General features: G+C 34.1%; 1 long non-coding RNA gene across 1 annotated transcript; it reads left to right on the top strand.

Annotated features, from left to right (window-relative positions):
* Positions 1–18,972: 18,972 nt before the first annotated feature.
* LOC127557823 (uncharacterized) lies at positions 18,973–21,280 on the top strand. The gene is made up of 3 exons (XR_007952637.1): positions 18,973–19,006; positions 20,178–20,527; positions 21,146–21,280. It is a non-coding gene; the product is annotated as an uncharacterized LOC127557823 (long non-coding RNA).
* The last annotated feature ends 2,282 nt before the right edge of the window (positions 21,281–23,562 follow it).

Genomic DNA, 23,562 nt, shown 5'->3' with positions numbered 1-23,562 from the left:
TTGGAAAAAAGAAAGACTATGTATTAGACACAGAACTTATTGAGAAAAGAAAAAGAGAATCCTGGAGACAATAGCAGATTGAATTTGGATTAATTGATAAATAAGTATTGAATTAATATCAAAGGAGGAGACATTATTAATTGGTGGTGTTGGAGGAAAAGCTTAGAAGTAACATTAAGAAGCAAAAGATTATCAAATTCCTCCCACCAAGACCATTGATTTGAAGGGTATGGTTGAATGAAAGTACAAACACTGTTAGAGAGGGTGACCAGGACTGTCATTAATAGACAGCCAGATCTCAGAGTACAAGAAGATGAGGGAGCAAGAAAGAAAACATTTAAGATGAAAGCTAATTATTGATGAAATAGTTTTCCAGAGAGTAGGATGTTAGCAGGGTTGGGTTGAGTTAGTCAATCAGTCAATAAATATTTATTATATACCTACTATTTACCTGAAACTGTGCTAAGAAAGGCATAAAAAGAAATATAAAAAGTCCTCATTCTTAAGGTTCTCACAGTCTAATGGGAGCAAACTATGCAGATACTATGAATTAATAAGCTATATTCTGTATAAATGAAAGTAATCAGCAGAAGAAAGGTCCTAGAATAAAGGGGGCTCAGATAAAGCTTTCTGCAGATGCTGACATTTTAGCTGGAATTTGAAGCAAGGGAAGCCAGGAGATGGAGAAGGGGGAACATTCTGGCTATGGGGTCAGCTAGTAAAATTGCCAATAGTTAGGAGATTAAGTATCTTGTTTGAGAAACAGGAGTCCATGGAGAACAAAGAGAACAGATAATGGGTTTGAACAATGGCAGCCAAAAGGCTCAGAATCATTGGGGGAAGGAAGTAATGACCAGGTGGGAGTATACTAATCATTAAGGAATCAGTTGAGTTAAGTTATCATTGTCCATAGGGTTTCAGTCTCAGACAGTTATCCCAAGGCTGCCAGGCAAGTGTATGTAGCTGGAAAAGGATTGAAATAGGGAGAAAAGTTGCCTGAAATGAGATGGAATGGATACCCAGGGAAGCCAGGGAAGCAAGAATATTGCTTTACATAAATGCAGAAGTACACTTTCCCACAGGTTATCATATCACCAATGGTAGAGAGGATATTTATTGGATATGGTTATGATCCAACAGAAATGTAAGGGAAGAAATATAACTATAGTACATTCACGGAAGGGCTCACCTGTAGAGAATTCATCAGATTAGGGATCATGCATGGCCCAGGCAATTCATGAATTTGATACTATGGATGCTCCTTATATTGTCACTGCTTTGCTCTTTGATGATCATCTCCTTGAGCTGCTTTCTTTTGGTTTCTGTTGGGTATTTGTACTGAGATATTCCCAGCTTTTTCCTTATAAAGAGAGTGCTCTTTGGGACCTTTAGTTTGTAACTCTAAGCACTATCTTTATTTTTATTTTTTTTCCTTTTGGGCAGACCTAGCCAGTTAGCCCAGCTGCTAACAAAATAAGCATTTTAAGCTTCATTTTTGAACAACTCTATCTGAGCAATCACTTTCAAATTCTTTTCCTTTCAAATTCTTTCTACTCCACAACACAGGCCATGGCCTGTACAAATCACTACTCTCAGGAGCTTTGGTTAGCAAGCCTGTAGAGGTTGACCAAAACTAGTGACATTTTTCTATGCCAGTGACAAAGTCATTTTTTTTGTCTACAAACATTTAATTAAATATGACCTTGCTCTATCAAATTCTAAAACTATTGACTTTAAGGAAAATCCTATACCTTTCTCTATCTGTTCCTTTTCTTGTTTTCTATTTGCTATACCTTTCCTTTTTCTTTAATTGTAAACTCTGTAAATACAGATAATAGGTTTGTTATGTATTTCAGAACTGAACACATTAGCATTGCTTAATAAATTTAACATAATTACTATTTTCAACTGGTAAAACAGGTTGCTATTATTACTTCCTAGATTTGTTATCTCTCTATTAGGTATCATCAATACTCATCAGATAAGATCCTAGATTAGGCAAGCTCTCATAGGTCTTATATCTATCTATCTATCCAATGTCTTTTGCACTTCCCAGTGGTCATTTTACATTTTGCCAGTATGAGTGGAGCATTCTGGTAGTCCATCAAGCAGTTCTTATTCTTAACAATGGATAGTGCAATTCCTTTTCAAACCATACACTTCCTTGATGGTATCCTTTATACCATTTCTTGTAGGTAAGTCATGGCTAGAAATATATTGTTTTGTCTACAACTTATATTCTTCAGACTTGCCCCAATTCACAATTAGAGGTCATTATTAATAGAATACTTACATTATAAGAAATAGGAGCAGTGTGGAAACATTAAAAGTATGGCGTAATTTTCCCAGTGAAATTTAGCCCTTCCTTTTCTATCTTTTTAGTTCTGACCTCAATTGATTATCCATTCACAATCTTTATTATGATATAAACATTGATGATCTAACTAACTCACTGACTGGTCATCCAATTGCATCAAGGGTATATTTGACAAAACTTAAGAAGAAACTCTCAAACTTTTGGAAACATTGTTTCTACCACATAATTATAGCTAAATAATGTCACGAAAAATACAGAGAATCTTTGAACCCCTTATATTTATTGCTTATTGTTTTAAAAAATTGTTGTTAATTGGTCCAATCAATTTTGAAAAAAATTGCAATTATGGGAAAATATGAGCTTTTGATCCAGAGATCTCAATTCTTCACGTATTCCCCCAGCACATGAAAAACAAAAAGAAAATTGCCCCATGCATAAAATTATAATAGCAGAAGTTTCATGATAGAAAAGATCTAGAATCAAAGGTGCTCAATTATTAAAACATGATCAAACAAATCTTGTTACATAAATATAACAGAATATATTTTACCATAATAAAAGATACATACACAGAATTCAGAGAAACCTTAGATAATTTGTATGAATTGATACAGAGTGAATTAAGTAGAAGTAAGAAAGCAATACATACAATTACTAAAATGTTATAAATGGTAAGAATAACAAAGTAAAACCAAAAGCTTTTAAATAACTATGACTAAACTTGATGCTATAGGGAAGATGAGAATATAATCTCACATTTATTTGAACAGCTTAGCCATGATTCTAGAATATTAAATATATTTTCAGATATTATCAGTGTCTGTTAATTAGCTTTGCTGAACTTAAAAAAAATCTGTTACCTGGGAAGTTTCATTTGGTAGGAGAAAGGGAGGGGCATATTTGAAAATTAACAATGTAAAAACATCAAGAAGATTTAAAAGGGATGTGGATTTATCTTGGTAACAAAATACAGATTTAATAGCTTTTTATTCCTTTATTTCTAGATGAAATTCCAGAAAAAAATTGTTGGTTAATAATCACAATTTGGTTATTTGGTTCTGATATCATATTAACATCAAGTGAAGCATAAAATATGGACATAAAAGGCATTGGTTATTGCCATTTAAGAGGTCTTCTATCAGATCTAATATATATTTTTTAATTCCAGAAAGCTATGAAGCTCAAATGAGCCACTTTATGCAAATCACTGTGAAAACCACAAATCATTATACAAATATTAGCAGTCTATTCTTGTCTGTATTATTATTAGGACCCAAAAAGGCAAATGGAGAGATAATGGAGGATAATAAACTCGAATTGAACAGAGATCACTTTTTCTTGGGGAGAGGGGGGGAGGGAGAAGATTCATTGTCATCCATAACATGAAAAGATTGAATTAAAAATCTCCTGAGTTCTTTTTGAGCTCTAAATTTATGATCTTATATAATTACACAGCAATCTATTTAGATAACACCTCTTCCCTTTATCTCTTTACCCACTCTTCCTCCAACCCCCATCACCTTTCAGCAAAAGAGTTTGTGTTATTAGCACTTCTTTATTGAGAGTTTGGGTGAATTTGCTCCTTAGAATTTTAAGTAATAACATTTCTAAAATTGAACTCTCATAATATCCATTCTCCCCAAGTCTATGATATATCCATCCTTTAATCTTCATTGAGAAATAGCCAGTAAATTCCTGTTTCCATTTTAGGAAATAGTCCAGACCAGGTGTTCCTGGGGTGAGGGACTATTGTAGCTTTAGGTTGGATAGGGCTCTTCTGATCATCTCTTAAATATAAGACATTTCAATGAATGAATTACCAAATTAAAGATCCCAAGTGATATTAACTGTTATGAATTGTTATGTCAGAAATTCAGTCCATGAATAAAATTTGGCACCTTTGTTCTTTGTATGAGTTATAGGTAGTCAGTGCAGAGTAGAATTTCCCAGACTTCACTTAAGGTCATAAAAACCTCAATTAGAATAAGCCCCAAATGAACTATTGGATGAGTCAGATTCTCTTCTCCTTTCATTTCCCCCTTCTTTACCCCCTCTGCTTGTTAAAATACTTTTTAAAAATTAGAAATAAAGATCTGGAAAAGAAAGAAAAAAATAGTGCTGTGTTTTTTCATCACTTATCCTTAAGAGCATGAGATCATTTCTTAGAAACATCAGAGATAGGACTTTTCCCATAAAAAAATGAAATCCTGGAAAGTCATTTTTGGTAAGAGCTGCCATATCAACACCCCAATGCAGACTATAGTATTCCTCCCATTTTCATCCAATTGTGAAGAATATCCTTTGATAACTTTCATTGGGATTATAAGTCTTATGCATGGATCTTTTCTCCTTCTCCTTTCTCTGGCACTAATGCCATAATGTATAATCATTGATTTGGTGAGCCCTAGGAATGAATAGAAGAAACTGATTGAATTTTCTTCACCTATTTAATTCACAGAACTGAAACAATTTGAATGTTGTGGGTAAGGAGTGAGACTATTGTAGCCTTTCTGAACCTGGGAATAAGCACGATGCTTATTGAATGATTGACTGACATCTTTTCACCTGGTTTTTTTGAATGATGATACATTTATTAGATATATTTGACCCCAGCTGTACTGGAGAGATTTTAGAGATTTTTTTCCTAAAATAGAGCTGGGAAAAGAAAGTGTATAGCAATATTCCCATTCTTACCTCCTCACTTCCCCAAACAACTAGAAAGCAATTAAAATGTAGACAAGGATTTAGCAAGCAGGTAAGCTGCAGTCAAATCCAGAGTCCCAACTGCCTCCAGGATCAAATATAAAATCCTATTAGATCTTCTATCTAGTTCTTGTGATTGATCTGCTGACTCAGGTAGAATTCACATTACCTGAATACTTAGTTTAGGAGAATATCTTTTCTGGATGCCATACTTTCTTATCAGGCTTATCAGATGCTTTAAAAAAAAGAACCTTGAGCAACTGAATGGTTAAAATCATTTTCTTGCCTCATTCTAAGTGCTTAGAAATGTAGAGAAGGCAGAAAAATTGACTTAGGTAGAAAGAAGATGCTACGCGTATGAAACTCTGAAGGAAATTAAACCCTATATTTTTGATAATGAGGACAATAAATTTCACTCTACCTTCTTATTCTGGAGACTCAAGAAAGATCAATGCATGCATAAAATATCTCACCATTCTTGGATGATTCCAGCAAAACTAAAGGTAAATTCCATTTCAATATTCATTCTCTTCAAAGATGACTCACATCAGTCTTCTAATTGCCCATCCAAGCTTTCCATAGTGTACATTTCGAAAGCTTGTGTTATCTATTTTAGAGACCATAAAATTAAGAGTTCATAACTCTAGAACTAAAAGGGATCCTGAAAGCTACTTTGGCCAAATCCCCAATTTTAAAGATGAGGAAATTGAGACCTGAGAAAATTGAGGCTAAAAGAATTGTCAAGTTATAAGCAAACATAAGCATAAATTATACTCCAAGATGCAAAATTTAAGTTTCTTTGCATTTTTTATGAACTATGAAAATTAATTTTCTCTAACTCAGTGAAAGAAAGGTATCCAGGCTATTGTCTTCCCTGAGTCTACCTCCCACTTATTTTGCACATATTTTGTATGAACAGAGTTGCTAATATGCTGGCTCTCTTGTTAGATTGTGTGCTTCTTGAGAGCAGGAACTGTGGTTTTGCCTTTATTTGTAAATTTAGTGCTAAACATTTCACAATTTTTTGTTAACTGACTGAAAACCACACAAACATGATACTCCTCAGAGGTAGGCTCAAAGCCTAATATTGCATAGGTGATGTTAGCAAACAGGTAAACTGCAGTCAAATCCAGAGTCATCTCTGGATCATCAGGGACAGGTTTGAATCCAGATCCTTCAACTTGAGGGTCAGAGTACTTTTACTGTAGGAACTGTGATTATTAGCCCATGCTCAAAATGGGCAAAAAATGCAGAAAACCATAATTGGAATGCCCTATCTGTCCCTTTGTTTGTACCTCAACCATTCTACACATGAGCGTAAAAAGATGCTACCTTTAATTTTCTTCCTTATGGAGCCTCCACCTCTCTTGACTTCTTGACTCATGAATACTAGGCTTATATTTCAGTTAGCAAAGTCTGATTTCTAGCATAGTAACCTTCCATGTTGATCCTCTTCTATTTCTGTTGTTCTTCAGTTGTATCTCATTTTTTGTGACCCCATTTGGGGTTTTCTTGGCAAAGATACTTGGCAATAATTCTCCTTCTGGAGAAGGAAACCATTTCCTTCTCTAGCTCCTTTTTTAACTGAGGACATTAAGGCAGAGTTAAGTCTCTTGCTCAGAGTCACACAGCTAGTAAGTGCCTGAGGCTAGGTTTGAATTCAGGAAGATGAGTCTTCCTGACTCCAAGTGAGATATTTTTTTTCCATTATGCCACCCAGTTTTCCTTTTTCTGTTTCTACTTTGTCCCATTTCAATATTGTATCTGATTTTCCAGGGCCCAGAAAACTTCTTCCCCTTTGTCTTTCTTTCCCACTATTTTTCTCTCTCCCCAAATTTGCAGAATAGCACTACAACTGAGAAATGGAAGAACCCATCTTGTGCCACAGTTTCCATTTATTATTCTGCCTCAATTTCCCTAAATTGTCCTGCCTCAGTTTCTTGAATTATTCTGCTTCAATCCCCCTGATTTCAATCCCCTTCCTTAACCATTAGGACTGAGATAATTAGGCTGTGAGCCCTGACCAGGCATTCCATAGAGTCAAAATTGCAGATAAGGTACTTAGAGATATGCTTACATCTCTAGTAACTTCTTCACCCCCAGTTTATCAGAATTTTTGGCCCTATTCCCAATCTGTCAGAACGGAATTGATGGTCCCTGCCTGGAAATTCCTGCGCTCATCAGTGTTCGGACTCCACCCCTTGCCTTTGTCTCTGCTGATCTTAGAGCCATATATAATTCATTGGAATCTCACATGCTGGATTCTTTGAGACCAAAGTTCAATTCAGCCCTGGAAGCAGAATGGATTCTGCTCTGCCTCCAGACAATCTCTCCCTCTCAGAAACCCAAATAAAATATTAAAAACTCTCTAATCTCTATCTTGACTCAGTTTCTCTGGCATTATATCCAAAGATCAATCTCAGACTTTTTTTTTTCTTTCAGAAATAAGTGTAGAAATGAATTCAAAGGGAAATAATATTAGATTTCTTTTCCAATATTGATAATTCACCAAAATTTTGTTCTCTTTAAATAAATTTTAAATCAAATTTAAATTAAATAAAATAAATTTAAGTAAAATGAAAATATCTAGGCCAAATAATCAATATCTTTTGCTTAGTCTTTTTTTTTTTTTGAACATGTTAATTCTAGAGCTGCTGTTATTTTGTAGGGAATATGGGGAAAGATTGCACTATCTTCCTTTCTTCAGGTGACACTGTAGTTCAGTGGGAAGAACAGCATATTTAGCATTAGAAGACCTGAGTTTTAAACCTTTCTCTCCAACTTACTCCCTTTGTGGCCTTGGAAAAACCCCTAACCCTTTCTGAGCCTTAGTTTCCTCCTCTGTAAAATTGTTAGATCAGAAGGCCCTTCTAAGTCTAAATGAATGATACTATGATCCTATGTGCTAGGAGGGAAGGAAATAAACACATATATAGTGACTTCTATGAGCTAGGCTCTTATATATTGCTTACTAAGTACTAGACAAATATCTTAGTTTGATCTTCCAACAACTTGTGAGGTGAATTCTTTTATTATCTCAATTTTATAGTTGAGGAAACTGAAGCAAACTGAGGTGAAATGTCTTACTCAGTCATACAATTTCTGTGTCTGTGTCTGTTACTTTCTTAAAACAGTGTAGGGTTTTTTTTAAGTCAAATTAGTATGAGGTATGTATTAATAAAAGAAATACACATATAGAGAATAGCTGTGGAATAGCTCTATTTTATGTTTATTGTATTCTGCATCATTTTATTCAGTTTGGTCATAATTTCTTAGAAATACTGCTTTTTGGTAGTCCCTATCCCAGGATGCAAGCTTTTTTCTCTAACATCCATGTTTTACTCAAAATCATTGTGTTTGTGTGTGTGTGTGTGTGTGTGTGTGTGTGTGTGTGTATGAAAGAATACTAGAAGTTAAACTGACTTAAATGGACAGCAGCAGTATTCTAAGAACTATTGAATATATGGACTTTAATCATCTAAAATGCTATTTTAAAATTGTAATGATAGTGGGAATAGGTATAGGCCAGATTCTTAAACTCTGACCTTATTCCTGACCAACGGTCACACTACCTAGCTGCTTTTGAAAGAGAATTATGCAATAGAAATGACTCTGAAGCCCAAATGGAGAATCTTGATCCATTAAGTTCCCTGGGGGCAATCATGACTTGGAAAGTTTGTCTCTCCCATGAACACAGCACCTCAGAATGCTAACATTTTCAAATTATTGTCTCTCTGTTTGTATTTTGTTTTGTGGTATAATTGGTGTTATCTTAATCTTTCATTGTTGACTGAGTCTAAATTCTAGTTCTTGTCATTGAAAAAATTTGGAAATAATTCAAGACATTTGACATTTAGACAATTTGCATAAGAGAAAGCATGCTTTGTGATTAATGAAACAAGAGAGACCTTCTTTGAAAATGAATTGTAATAATAAATGAATTTTAGAGTTGGAAAGGAACCCTAGAGATCATATATCTTTTTTTGAAATCCACCATAACCACAATGGATCATCCGATTTAGAGCTGGAAGAAACTTAGAAGTCAGGTTACTTAACTCTCTCTTTTGATAGATTAAGAAATGAAGGGCTAAAGGAGTAGCTGAGTGACTTTACCAAGTTCTCTAAGGCTAGATACATGTCACCCATTATCTTTATTGTTTCACATAAGTGCCTCTGTATTAATTCACTCAAAAAAGTATATATTGAGTATATATTGTCATATACAAGATCAAACATTGTTTAGAACAAATGCATGCCAAATGATTTTTACAGGCAAAGTCTTCTGATTTCAGAGGAAGGGAATATGACTGGTCTTATTAACTAGGAAAGAGATCTAAAACATTTTTAAGTTGTTAAATCTCTCTTTGACAAGGGGAATTCCTCTTCTTTGGTAGCTTCTCCAGGTAGGAGTAATTTTATATACTACATGGGATAAAAAGATATAGAGTCTTATTTTTGGATTAGGAAGTCAACTTCATTAGAACAAGATGCTGGAGGAATACCCAAAGAAAAGTTTGTATGGAAAATACCTGGGACTTTTAATAGATAATAAAATTAATGTGAGCCAACATCGTGCTATAGCTGACAATAAAGCTATTGTGATCTCTAATTTCATTAAAAGAAGCACATTATTCATAAAATCTTGAATGATAATCCCACTAGATTTGATTTTTCTTGACTAAAACTTCTCTGGAGTGTTTTGTTTCAGTTCTGGGTCTTACATTTTAGCTAAGACATTAACAGAAATGCATCCAAAGGAATGCAATCAACCCATTGAGGGAACCAGAGAAAAATGACAAAGGAGAGGTCATTGAAACAACCTAGGATGCTTAGCTGGGAGATGAGAAGACTTGAGGTGATTTATAAACTGTCTTCAAACATTTATGAACTTCTGTCTGATGAAAAAGGAGGAAGAATTGCTTTGCTTATCACAGTGGATAGAACTTGAGTAATGGGCTAGTGATGTTGAGAAGCAGATAACAGCTTGATGTAAAGCAAAAAAAAAAAAAAATCCTAATAATTAAATTGATACAAAAGCAGAATGGGCTACCTCAGGATAAAATGAGTCCCTTTTCACTTGCAGTCTATCACTACTTGTTAATGATATCCTAAAGGGGATTTCTGTTCCGGTTTGGGTTGCTGTAAATGGTCTTTGATTTCTCGTCCAACTCTGAGAATTACAGAATATATTATTATTGTAAACTACTTTGAGCAGAAGAGGAAACAATCCCAGAGAGACTGGGAGAATTGTTAAAGGTCATACCACATTTATCACAGTTCTTACAGAGCACCCAATTTGGTCCTTACAACAACCATGTGAGACTGATAAGAAATAATTATATCCATTTTCCTGAAGAGGAAATTGGGTTTTATTGAAGGTCATGGAGAACAAATGATTGATCTTGGCATTTAACTTTTCTCAGGACTACTTGATCTTTGTACTAACCCAGATCAAGGGTGAGACCTTTCTGTAAAGTTATTTTGACTTTTTGGTCTTTCCAGTACTTAACATAGTGCTTGATATATGTGGTAGGTGCTTAGTAAATGGTTGGTAACTTGACAACTTTTCAAGTAGGGAAACTTAAATTTCTTCAGTAACACTATAGTTGTTAAAATGTAATAATGTTATTGCTGATTGTCAATAATTCATATTTTTATAATAGCATTCTCATGTTGACAGTGTACTTTTCTTCCAATAGTTTCATCAGGTAGGTAGTACAAGAGTTATTATCTTTTTACAAATGAGAAAATTGAGACCTTGAATTATTTGCTTGTCAATGAGTACCCTACTAGAAGGGTGATCTTTGAGAAGAGGTCTAAACTTAGGGATCCTTATTACAAAACCAGTGTTTAATCCAGTGAGACATTTGGTTCCTTATCCTAATGAAGTAAAAAATCTCTAGAGATGACAATTTCCCGTGTTCCAAGGAATGATGTGTGTTTGTAGAATAGTGAACAATTTTGGATCCAACAATTTTAGAGAAAAAATATGGAATTATGTCCAAAAAGTTATTAAACTGTTTATAGTCTTTGACCCAGTAATGCCATTACTACGACAATTTAATTCTTCAACAATTGTTCAAGTGGCAATCTATTCTACTAGTCAGTCTCTCTATGTTTAAGCACTAAATCGTTTTTAGGGTAATTTTTAAAGACCTCAAGATTTTCATTAATGTCACAACCAATTGTCGATTTATTTCACCCTCATGGTTAAGAAACAAAACAAAACAAAAACACAAACAGAACTGGGGTAAGACTAGAGGTATAGAACTGGATATGTATTCTCAGATAAAACTAACATCTTGCTTTTTTTTTTTTTTGCTTTCCTATATGTATTTTTTTTAAGGAATGACTTTTACATGGAGAGACATTCATTGGTTAGAGACAGATGCAAAAAATATTAAGCGTCTAAGTCAGAAGTTTAATCTATGTATTTAATGTTCCAAGCTCACTTCTCTATCTTCTATGCCATATTAGCTCTATATGTAATATATGTAAATTCATATTGTTGTTATTAATTAAATATTCCCCTAAAGAATAACTCAGTCAGTTTTCCTTGCTATAGATTAGAGAATGATTTCTTATACTCTGAATATCATGATATAATTTATTTGTAGTTAGTTAAGATACTCAATTTTTAAAAAATGAGAACAAGAGATTTAGAATGCTCAAATCTCAAACAAATACTACAAAGCAGTAATTATCAAGACTGTTTAGTATTAGTTTTAAAAGATTGTATACATATATATATCTAAAAGAAGAAACAAACTTGGTGGCAAAGTGTTTATTCAATAGGGTGACAAATAGCAATTTTATTAAAGATATAACATTTGACAAAAACTGGATATTTGGAAAGAATAATGATAGAAATTATGTTAAGACCATGGTGATTAGACCATGATCTAGAAAGAAGAGAAGTCTCTATCAATTAAGAAATGGCTGAACAAATTATAGTAATTGAATGTTCTCAAAATAATGCAAACTAATAACAATATAAAAAATTGTTCCAACTCACTAATGATAGAAAAATAAATGACAATCATCCTGCGGTTTCACATGACACTCAGCAAATTTAAAAAGATGACAGAACATATGAATAGTTAATATTATGGGATTGTGAGATGATAAAGTAGTTAGTGAAATTGTGAAGCAGTACAAACATTTTGAAAATTAATTTGGAATTGCATACATTTTCATTTCTTTATACTATATAATTTACCTATTTTGCCTCCACTTTTCTTCTTCTTCCAATCCGATTTTTTTTCCACTCTTTAATTTTGTTTGGATCATCACATCAAAATTAATTTACATCCAGATGGTCTGTCTATATATACTCCTTCTAGTTGACATAATAGGGATACAGTTCTTAAAGAATTGCAAGTATCATGTAGGCATTTTAACCTTATTGAACAACATGCTTGTTTTTCTTTCCCAATTACCTTGTTTATGCCTTTCTTGAGTCTTGTATTTGAAGGTCAAGTTTTCTATTTTGGTTTGGTCTTTTCATCAGGAAAATTTGAAAATCCTCTATTTCATTGAATATCCATTTTTTCCCTTGAAAGAAAGATCATGCTCAATTTTACCAGCTTAAGTTGATTCTTAGTTATTATCTAATCTGCCTTGCCTTCTAGAATGTCATATTCCAAGCTCTTTGATCCTTTAATGTAGAAACTGCTAACCCCATGTAATGTTTACTACTTGTAATATTTTTTCCTCAACCTAATAATTCTGGGACTTGGTCACAATATTCCTTTGAGTTTTAATTTTATCATCTTTTTCAGAGAGTGATCAGACTTTTTTACTCTTTGAGTCTAAGATATAAAGGCAGTTTTCCTTGATAATTTCTTGAAAGATGCTGTCTTGGTGCTTTCTGATCATGATTTTCAGGTAGTTAAATAATTCTTAAATTACCTCTTCTGAATCTATTTTTCCAGGTCAAATGTTTTTTTTTTCCAATGAGGTATTTTACATTTCCCTTTTCTTTTTTATTCTTTTAATTTTGTTTGATTGATTCTTGATATCTTGTAAAGCCATTACCTTCCACTTGTCCAATACTAATTTTTAAGTAATTATTTTCTTCAGTTAATTTTTGTTTTTCCTTATCCATTTGGCCAATTATACTTTTAAAGTATTTTTTTTCTTCAGATACTTTCTCCCCAATTGGGTCAATTTTATTTTTTAAGAAATTGTTTTCTTTAGTCAATTTATGTATTTCCTTACCTGAGCTATTGACTCTTTTTTCCCATGGTTCTCTCACATAATTCTCCTTTGTTTTCCCAATTTTTTTCTATCTCTCTTATTTGATTTTAAATTCCTTTGAACTTTTTTAAAAGGAATTTTGGGAATTGAGACCAATCCATATTCCCCTCTGATACTTTAAATATAGGTGTTTTGACATTGTTGTCCTCTGAGTTTCTGTTTTCCTATAGTAGCTTCCTATAGTCAGGGCTCTTTTTTTCCAATTTTTTTTTATCCTATTTTGTGACATTTAAAGTTGAGTTCTGTTTCTGAGAGGATGTTGTCCTAAGTTTCTTATGTTGGGGGCCAGGGACCTTGTCATTGACTTTCTGTTCTAGAACTTTGGGGGCTGGTGGCTCACTGCATGGAATGATTGGGCTTAATCATGCCTGTTGTGCCCTGCATATTAGAGCTGGCATCTTTCCTGCTGCACCGGAGCTAGAGGTCTCCTAGATGTCCTGCTGTGTCACTGACTCAATGAGCCAGGAACATGGGCTTTGGCTGCTGACCTATGCAGTAGCCAAGAACCTGCCACTAGCTTGCCTGGATGCTGCCTGGGCTGGGCTGCATTCCCTTTTTACTCAAGTGAGATAGATTTTTACTGAAGTCCTTCTAAATTATCTTGGGATGGAAAATGGTTTCACTTTATCTTTTTGTAGGTTCTTTCATTCCAGAATTCATTTTGAGGTTTGACTTAATGTTATTCCTGAAGAAAGCTGAAGAAAGCTCAGGCAATTCCCAGGTTTTTCTCTAACATCTTGGCTCCTTCTCCGTATTGTAAAATTTTTAAAGAACAAGTTTCCAACAGAAGAAACAGGGCAAGATATCCCTACCCCATTCCTTTGCAGAGGTAGAAGGTCCACAAATGAGGTACATTCTGTTTATTTTCAGACTTCTTCAATATATTAGTCAAGTTGCTAATTTCCTCCTGCTTCTTTCACTTATTCTTTTGGGAAAAAAAATTTTTATTATATGGAAGAGTTCTCAGGGTAGGAAGATTTCTACTGGGAGAAACAATTTTGGTCATGTAAAAAGCAAAAGAGTTCAATAAAATGTATTTTTAAATTGCACAATAGTAGAAAGAAGGAAGTTAACAAGAGAATGAATAGGAGGACAACTTTGAAATTTACATATTGAATTTTTTTATATATCCATACAATATGTTTGTATAGATACATATATATACAATACTTACACATATGTACATACATATACACACATATATTACATGATGGTCTACTTCAGAATTCCAGACAATCAGTAAAGAAACTGAAAACTTTTGTAATTTTAGCAAAGAAAAAAGGACATAAAATAAGTACATAAAAGTAACCCTTTTATAGAGAAATAACAAAAATAAGAGAAAAGTATAGAAATGCAAAATCCTTTCATTATATCTACAAAACAAACAAAATATTTTGAAGTTAATCTAATAACAGATACTTAGGTCTTATATAGCTACCATTAGAAATACTATTTACAGACTTTGTCAAGAAAACCCCAAATGGAGTCATGAAAATTCAGACATTGCTGAAAGGACTAAAACAACAACAACAATGAGAAGATAAGTATTTATACAGTTTTGGTCAAGCTGTGAATAGAGCCACATATTTTTCAAAACAATATGGAATTGAGACTAAATAATAATTTGTTTATATCCTTTTCTCAATCTCATTCCATATGCACATAGGTCAAGGAGGTCAAAGTCAGAAGGAACATTCCCATATATGAAGTTATTTTTAATGTTATTTTTAACTCTAGTAAACAAAACTTGAAATAAAATAGATGCCCATTTACTAGCGGATGGTTGAACAAATTGTATTTATGTAAAAATAATGAACTATTTATTAAATTATCACACATGAAAAATATGATAAATTTAGAGAAACAGAGGAAAAAACTTGTAAATGGATATAGAGTAAAATAAGCTGAACTAGGAGACCAATATGCACAATTACTATAGTAATATAAATTTTTAAAATCTCAGTTATGATTAACTGTAATGACCAATCTTAATCATGGATAATAAATGGTGAATCACTTCTCCCTCAACAGAGAAATGATAAAGATTAACATCCTCTTTCTGTTACCTATTCTAAATGTGAACAAGTCACTTCATTTCCTTGGCTTCATATTCTTTATCTGGAAAATGGGGAAGTGGAGGGACAAATTATATGGCCACTAAAATCCCTTGCAAATCTTAAGTCTATGAACTAATTCCCATGAGCCTGTGAATCTGGGAAGGGAAGGGAATGAGTTGAGTAAAATTGGGGTGGGATATCAAAAGAAAATAACAGAGGGAAAACCTCTTCACCTAGAGCAGAAATTCATGATGACAGGGATTTGGTGAGCAGAGATAGTTAGAAGATAGAAAGACACATTAGAGTTGGGGAAGAATGGGTTCTAGACATTAAATATTTAATTAAAAGTTAATTTAGTTATGTTTTGGGAAATAACTCTTAAGATACTGGTGAAGGAGTGATGGAAAGAGTTAAGATAACTTGGTCTCATAAAGGGTAGTATTCTCAGGTGACCAAAGTGTACAGTTGCTGATGTTTATTTAGCTTCTATTTGGAGAGTCTGAACAAGGACCTTGACTGAACCTAACTTTACTGTACCTAATAATTTTATTTCTGTTATTTTATCCTTCCATTGTATATTGAGCTCATTGGCTCATTCCCGACACTGGAAGAAAGCTAATGAAAGGATCTGAGTCAATAGCATTTAAATAATATGGTGTAACAGAGTATATCAAAACACCCTCAAGGAATCTGGGTTTCTATATTGGAGGGAAATTATAAGATGGAAGACTGTTGACTATTGTCAAAACAACATTGCATGTGGTATTTCCAGGCAAGGTGACTTCAAAAGCTCTAGCTAATTTATATTTGCTTTTGACTTTTTGGACACAAGTTTTTGCCAACCCTCAAACTCAGTCCAACCAGGAATGAGGATGATCTGGACATAAACAATGCCTTTGGATAAGAGATTAAGTGAGAAGTTTCAAAGCACACATTGTTCTTTGAAGTCCTTATAAGAGCAGTTATTCTAAGTTCATTCAGCATTCAGGTCAAATCGACATCATGGCTGCTACCAAGTTGCTACTACTCCTTTTTTCAGTGGTCCTGTTGGGCCTGAGCTCAGCTGATGTCCAAGAGGAGGGTAAGTTGGGGATATAAGAGTATCTATGATCATGTTAGGAGGTTATTGGCAGGGTGATGGTTAAAGGTACAATTCAAGTGAGGTCATTTGGAATTAACTATCCTCAGTAGTTCAGGTACTTTTGTCTTCTTAGAGTTAAGTCATAGGATATGGTATTCTTTTTTTCACTTTCTGATGACTCTTCAAATTTCTTTTCAGCCTGAGTTTGAAGTCAAATCCAATTTATTCTTTAAGCTCTCATTCTTTTTTTCCTTAAAGTCATCTATGCTCCTTGTTGTTCCTCATGCACATCATTACATTTTTCCAAACTTTTGTCCACTGTTTCTCCATCTACAACACATGTGCTACTCATCTCTACCTCTTAGCATTTCTAGCTTCTGTTAAAGTCATCTTCTAAATGAAATCTATCTTGATTTCCTGCCCTATTCCCTGTTCAGATGTTCCTTTCACCTAAAAAAATTTTTTTTTACATATTTTGCATTTTTATTTTCTATTTTTTTCCCAAATACAATTTAAATTCTTCAACATCAAAGATTATTTCTTCTTTCTTTGTATACACCTAATAAGGTGACTGACACATACTAAGCATTTAATAACTTCTTAATGAATTGATTTGAATTATTGGCACAAAATGTTGATAAGAAAAACAAAAATTTTCTATCTCTATTGAAATGTTTATATTCCTGGGACAAAAAAACCCCTCTACATTTGGAAACATACAGATGACTGAATTTTTCTTATTATTTTCAGATTTTGACATTGTATAGCAATTCAGTTTAATTCTTTCCTTTACTACATGAACTCCATGTTTTCTTGTCAATGTGTTTTTCTAATTTTTCCAAGGTGCAATTTCTTTGCAATGGAAATACTCAGGCAAAAACTAAACTATTTGCAAGGAATTGTGAATTCCTTCTCAGACATCATGCTCTTTATTTTGGGTCAAGAGAAAACTGTGTCTTAATAATAACAACAATCAATTAATCAGCAGTCATTTTTTACTGGGAATTCAAAATCAAATCAGTGAAACAAAAGTTTCTCCCTTCATGCAACTGATATTCTGCCTAGATATGACATAACAATGATTTTTTTGTTTAATTAAAAAGGTATCCTCGTACTCAAAACCCATCTAAATATCTCCAAACATTTTAATAATGGGCATCCTGCCCCAAAATTAAGGTGTTGGAATAAAATTGTATTATAGAGCATTATTAGAATAAAATATCTTTAGTTAGAATTATTAGAATAAAATTGGTGTGTTGGGATGAAATTTTATTATTTTTTATCAGAAATGTTGGTGTCATACAGAGTTAGCCTAAGTGGTAGAATATAATATTATTTAGTATATGGGATCTCAGGAACCATGAGTCAGTGGGAACAAATATGAAATTCCTCTTCCCAATACATATCTGTCTGCACGTGCTCAACAACTTAGAACTTAACTTCTTAAAGTATGGTTTGTGACCCTCTATAGGGTCTCAAAACTGAAAAGGAGTCTCAAAATTATGATTTGTTGTAAATGGTTGATTTGCATACCTATTTTATATACCTGGAGTCACGTAAAATTTTTCAGGTGAAAAGGAGTGGTAAGTGGGAAAAGTTTAATCAGCCTTGTCTTATAGTTTCTTGGAATTCTGGAGTGGTAAGCAATTTGTCTATGTTCATATGGCCAATAGGTTTCAGAAGTAGAATTTTAACTCAGGAATTTTTTATTTTTCTTTGTTTTGCAAAACAATTGGGTTTAAGTGAACTGCCTAGGGTCAGACAGCTAAGAAGTGTTAAGTGTCTTAGGCAGAACTCAGGACTTCCTGACTCCAAGACCAGTGCTTTCTCCATTTCATCATCTGGCTGTCCAAAATTCAGGAATTTTTGACTCTTAGTTTGGTTTTCAATGTACTATATCATTCTGCCTTTCAGTGAAATTATTGTCATTATTATTTTACAGATGAAGAAACTCTTGGTCAGAGAAATTTAGTGGTTTTTCCATTGGCATAGCTAGCTAATAGTTTGAGAACTATGACACATGGATTTCAATCCATTGACTCTAAGTCAAGAATGCTGGGGAAAAGCAACACATTGGATTAAAAGAAGAACAATTAGAGTCAAGGACCTTGATTAAAATTCTGACTTCTGGAGTATGATTTTGGGGAACTCACAGTACCTGGTACATGGTTAAGTTCTAAATAAAGCTTGTTAACTTGACAATCTTCCTTGAATTCCTTCAGTTTTTTCATTAGAAAATGAGAGTTCTATTAGACAATCTTTTAGATGTCCTCCAGTTGTAAATTTTATGATCTTAAACTTGTGTGAAAAACAAATCTTCTGATAGACAAAATGTCTTTTTAACATAAGAATATTTAGTTCTCTTGAAGTTCTAACAGTATGGAAAGGAGATTATTTTTTTCCCTTTGGAACTGGAGATAAAAAACCCAAGAAAGCCTTATTCAGGTTTAAGGATTTTTGATCCAAGATGGGGAAAAACAAAACAAAAACTTAGGGACTGAAATGAAGATGCATGAAAGTTTATCATTCATTGTTATTTTGTGCTTTTCCCCACAGAACTCACACAAGACAACTCTGTATCAAATTCCGGTAAGACTGCTCTAGAGAAAACATTCTAACATGCTGTTGGACTTCACTTTAACTTTATCATTAAACTATCCATGTGTGCATCACAAAATAGAATTTTATAAGGGCTTTCCTATCACAAATTGGAGACAATTGTGCTTTAGCCTCTTCTCACTTTTAATGAATCTGTAACTCAGAGCACCAGCTGTTCCGAATGTGTTCCATTTGTAGGGATGAGGCAATTCATGAGAAATTCTGTCCCACTTTCAGGTGAAAAAATAACCATTTTTCCTGTTCTCAAATAATTCTAGGAACCTTTCTTTGTTTGCTTTCATCCTATTAAAAAGCTAGAATTTAAGAGGTCATTAATAGTTCAATTTATGACTATCACAAATCTTTAGGATGCAAGCTACCAACATTTAAATCCAATCTTTCCTTCTCTTTTTCTTTTTCCTCTTCTATTCTCACTTTATTCTTTCTTACCATATCCCATAAGACCTCTCTCACTCTAGACCTAAAGCACCATTTAATTGGCCCAAGTTCTAAGAATTTCATGGAATGGAATCTTTTTTTAAACTGAAGACTAAGAGGCCCACTGAGTTGCTTTACTTTGTACCAATCAACCATAGGAGCTGGAACATTTTAATTACTTAATAAATATTGACTGGTAGACACAATTCATAAGAAAGCCAAAAAAAAATTGTAATGTAAAATAACAATCTCATGAAGCTTAAATTTATTTTCCTACATATATACTAAGTATAAGAGTGGAACTTTATGAGAATTATGTAGGAAGTATTCATATAAGAGAACATGTGGGGATCCACAAATGAGGGATGCACATATAAGAAAAAACATGTGACCAAGACACACATAGAGGGATCACTGATGCTTTTGATATACCAAGCTGCCAAGATCTTCAATTCCTGCCTTTATATAGTCTAAGAAGTTCCCTGCCACCCACATATATGATCATACATCACGTAAATTTCACCCAGGTTTACTTTGAGTCTGGGACAATCCTTATTAGACATTCACCAGGTAAGCCTGGTTCACCCTTATTCAATACTACTGGGAATATGAGAAGAGTTTTGTCCTTTGGACAATTATCCTATGATACAGACCATTCTATTTGCATCCACTGCATATTAGGCCTCTTCCTTCATCTGACTTTTCCTGTGTTGTCTCCTCTCAGCTAGTGAGGAGAGTGAGCAGTCTCTAGAATCAGTACCACAGGACTCTCTTCCAGAAGAAGAAGAAGACTCTCTAGATAACCAAGGCAAAAAGCCTTTGAGGAAGCCTTCAGATAAACAAAGAATTGGTGGAAGATATAATCCTTCAGGTCCCCGTGGAAATAATGCACCAGGTGGTCCAGGCTCACGTTCTCTACTAAAAGGGCAGAAAGATGGTGATCAAAAAGGTAAAAAGCCAAGAGACCGTCCATTTGACCCACGAAGAAATGACCAGAAAAATAATTTTGTAAATAACAAGAAAAGAAAAGGTTCAGGTGGCCAGTAAGGAAGTCATCTACCCTCTCATCCCAAGGTACTTCATTTTTCTTCTTAATAAACCAATATCCCTGTTTAAATATATACTGGCTATCAATTGACACACAAATTTATATGTAGTTCTTTTTCCTTTTTTATAAATCTCTTTTCCATTTTTCTTCCAACTTTTGTTCAGTTTTATCTTTTTTGCACCATTCTCCCTGATAGAGGCAGAGACAAAATGAAAGTGAAAGGGAGTGAGAAGGAGAGAAGAAGGTGAGGAGAGAGAGAGAGAGAGAGAGAGAGAGAGAGAGACAGACAGACAGACAGACACAGAGACAGAGAAAGAGAAAAGAGAAGAGAGGGAGAGGAAGAGAAGGAAAGAGGGAGAGAGAGAAAAAGAGAGAATAGAGGAGAGGAGAGGAGAGAAGAGAGACAGAGGAGAGAGAAAGGAGAGAAAGAGAAAGAGAGAGAGGAGGGAGGGAGAGAGAAACTTTACTTATTCTTTCCCCTCTCTCTTTTATGCTACTCATTCCTAACCTTGCCTGGGATCTCTCTCCATATTTTGTTTTTCTTTTTTAAATTTCAATAATGTATGACTTGGTCATTGCTATTAGCCAAGTACAATTAGCACACTTCATCAGTTCATCTCTAAATCTCTTCTTTCTTGTTTCAGTGCTGGAGAAAGAATATGTGCATTAGGGAGACATCTTTGAAGTCCTTATGTGGAACTGGATATTAAGACAGTACATACTTCTTGATCTTCTCCATTTCTTTCTTTGCAATATCAATAAATATACTAGCAATCAAACATCGACTTCTATTTCTCTTTAAGGTGTTTCGTGTCACTCACCTTTCTGTATACTTGGTTCCAGATATGAGAACAGGAGTATGGTCCTCAGCTGCTTGATGCTTGGCTGATTCAGATTATTCTGTGGATGCAAAGCCCTGACCTGCACTTAGTAACATAGTCCTGAGTCCCCAAACTGTCCCTTGCTTAAGGTTGGATAGGAACCATTCATATGTCAAATATTTTTGAGTTTCTATAAAGATCATAGTAGTTGAAGGATACAAAGAAGTAGGAGGTTTAAAAGTCCTCATCTTCCTGTATGATCTTCAATAATTTCCTTGGAATGGAATCTGATTTTCTTTCTTTTCCTACTTTTCTGAATGGAACTAAAAATCTTAAAGCAAATCTGATGATCCCCCAAATCACTCTATCAGTCAATGAGCAAATAGGAGTAAGTGCCAGACACTATGTACCATACACCATGGTAAACAGCTAGATAAAAAGAAATGCAGAACACAAGGAAAGAAACCAAAGTAAAACCAAAAATAAGCAATCTCTACTCAAAAGATACTTACATTCTAAAGGTGGAGACTCCTACTCTATCACAACACAGTCTTCCACTCAAACTCAAAGTCAAGCACTCAAAAAACTTGTCAGGTACAGGACCAAAGTAAAGGTAGTCTCAAAAAGAAATATAAAAAGAACTGGGAAAGGTAGAAGGTGAAGGTTTAGCTGATACTCGAAGGAAGCCAGGAAGTGAGGATGAGGAGGGAGACAGTTCCAGGAATGGGGACTGGCCACAAAAAAATTGTTCAGAGCTGAAATGTGGAGCATCTTGTATAAGAAACAAGCATTACTGGATCACATAGTGCATTGAGGAAATTAAGATATAAAGACAAACAAACAGAAAACAACTGAAAAGGTAAAAAGTGGCCAGGTTGCAAAAGAAGGTTCAAGAAACAAAGAGAGGATCTCATATTTGGTCCCAGAATTAATAGAGACCCACTGGAGTTTATTGAATGTGTGTGACATAGTTACACTCATGTTTTAGAAAGATCAATTGACCAACTGAATGAATAGTGGATTAGAGTGGAGATATACTATCCCTTTGGATTGGAGCAAGCCTTAGGCAGCTGCACCTGTGTTTCTCTCTTGGATCTTTCTCTCCTGGCTCCACTAAATGTCTGTGACAAAGAAAAAATGTTGTCTAAACAAAGTACCCCCATGCCAGAAACCTTCCAAAGACCCGACAACAACATTATACATGTATCACACTTCATATTAAGAACACATAATGGAGAGTGAGTGAAATACATTGAAGAGCACTTTGAGGTTTTGAAATGCATTATTTCATTGGATGCTCACAATAACCTTGTGAGGTTGGTCAGGAAAAGAATTGTTGTAGTTGTGGCAACAGCAGTAGGAGCAATAGTAGTATCTCTGTCTCTTTCAGATTGAAAGTGCATTAACTATGTACCTGATACAGATCATTCATTGTTCAGAGTTGTAAGACTCTTCAAGATTCAGAGAAAACAAAAACTGGACTATTTGGAACTGCATGAATTAGCATTTAAGATACCTCATCCAACAAATCAGATTTAGTCTACTTCTTTCAGGTAGAATTCTGACATGTAGAGATGGGGTAAAGTGAGCCCTAGAAGATATTTGATGGGAATAAAATCCTCAGTGGCTGGTAGCCTGGGGAAAGTAGGGGTAAGACACTTCCTCCCTTGAATGAACCAATATCTGGAGAGATAAAATTCTATTTCATGACAATCCTGAATTCTCTGCTGGCCTGTTACCAGCTAGTAATCCTCTACAGAAAGAAAGGGTATGTCCTGAATGCCAGAGCCATGGGACAGAGCCCCAGTCACTCAATGTTAGCATGGATGTCAAGGTCACCAAAATGATGAAATGGACTAGGGTAGAGAGAAGTGTGAAATTGTGGTAGTCATTGCTTGCATTGCGAGGTATAATATTTGTCAGGTTGCCCAATTAGCCATTCTTTGAACTAACCTTTTCAATTTAGTTTATTACAGGATGATTTCCATGCTGATCTATCTCCAACTTTATAACAAAAGTTAAGTAAATTGCTTATAAGAATATTTCCTTCTGTAAAATAGAAATTTGAAATGGTGACTCGCTATTAAACAATATCACTCTAATTTCATTTACAATTGAATTTAAGTGACTATGTTAGTCCCATACTTTCCAATTAAAAGTACAATAGCTCCTATATTGGATTACTTGTCTAGGGGAAGGGGAAAGGAAGAGAAAAAAATTGGAGCACAAGATTTTGCAAG

The sequence above is a fragment of the Antechinus flavipes genome, chromosome 3 (genome assembly GCF_016432865.1).
Source record: "Antechinus flavipes isolate AdamAnt ecotype Samford, QLD, Australia chromosome 3, AdamAnt_v2, whole genome shotgun sequence".
Classification (NCBI taxonomy): Eukaryota; Metazoa; Chordata; class Mammalia; order Dasyuromorphia; family Dasyuridae; genus Antechinus; species Antechinus flavipes.
This window is presented reverse-complemented; position numbering and strand designations above follow the sequence as displayed.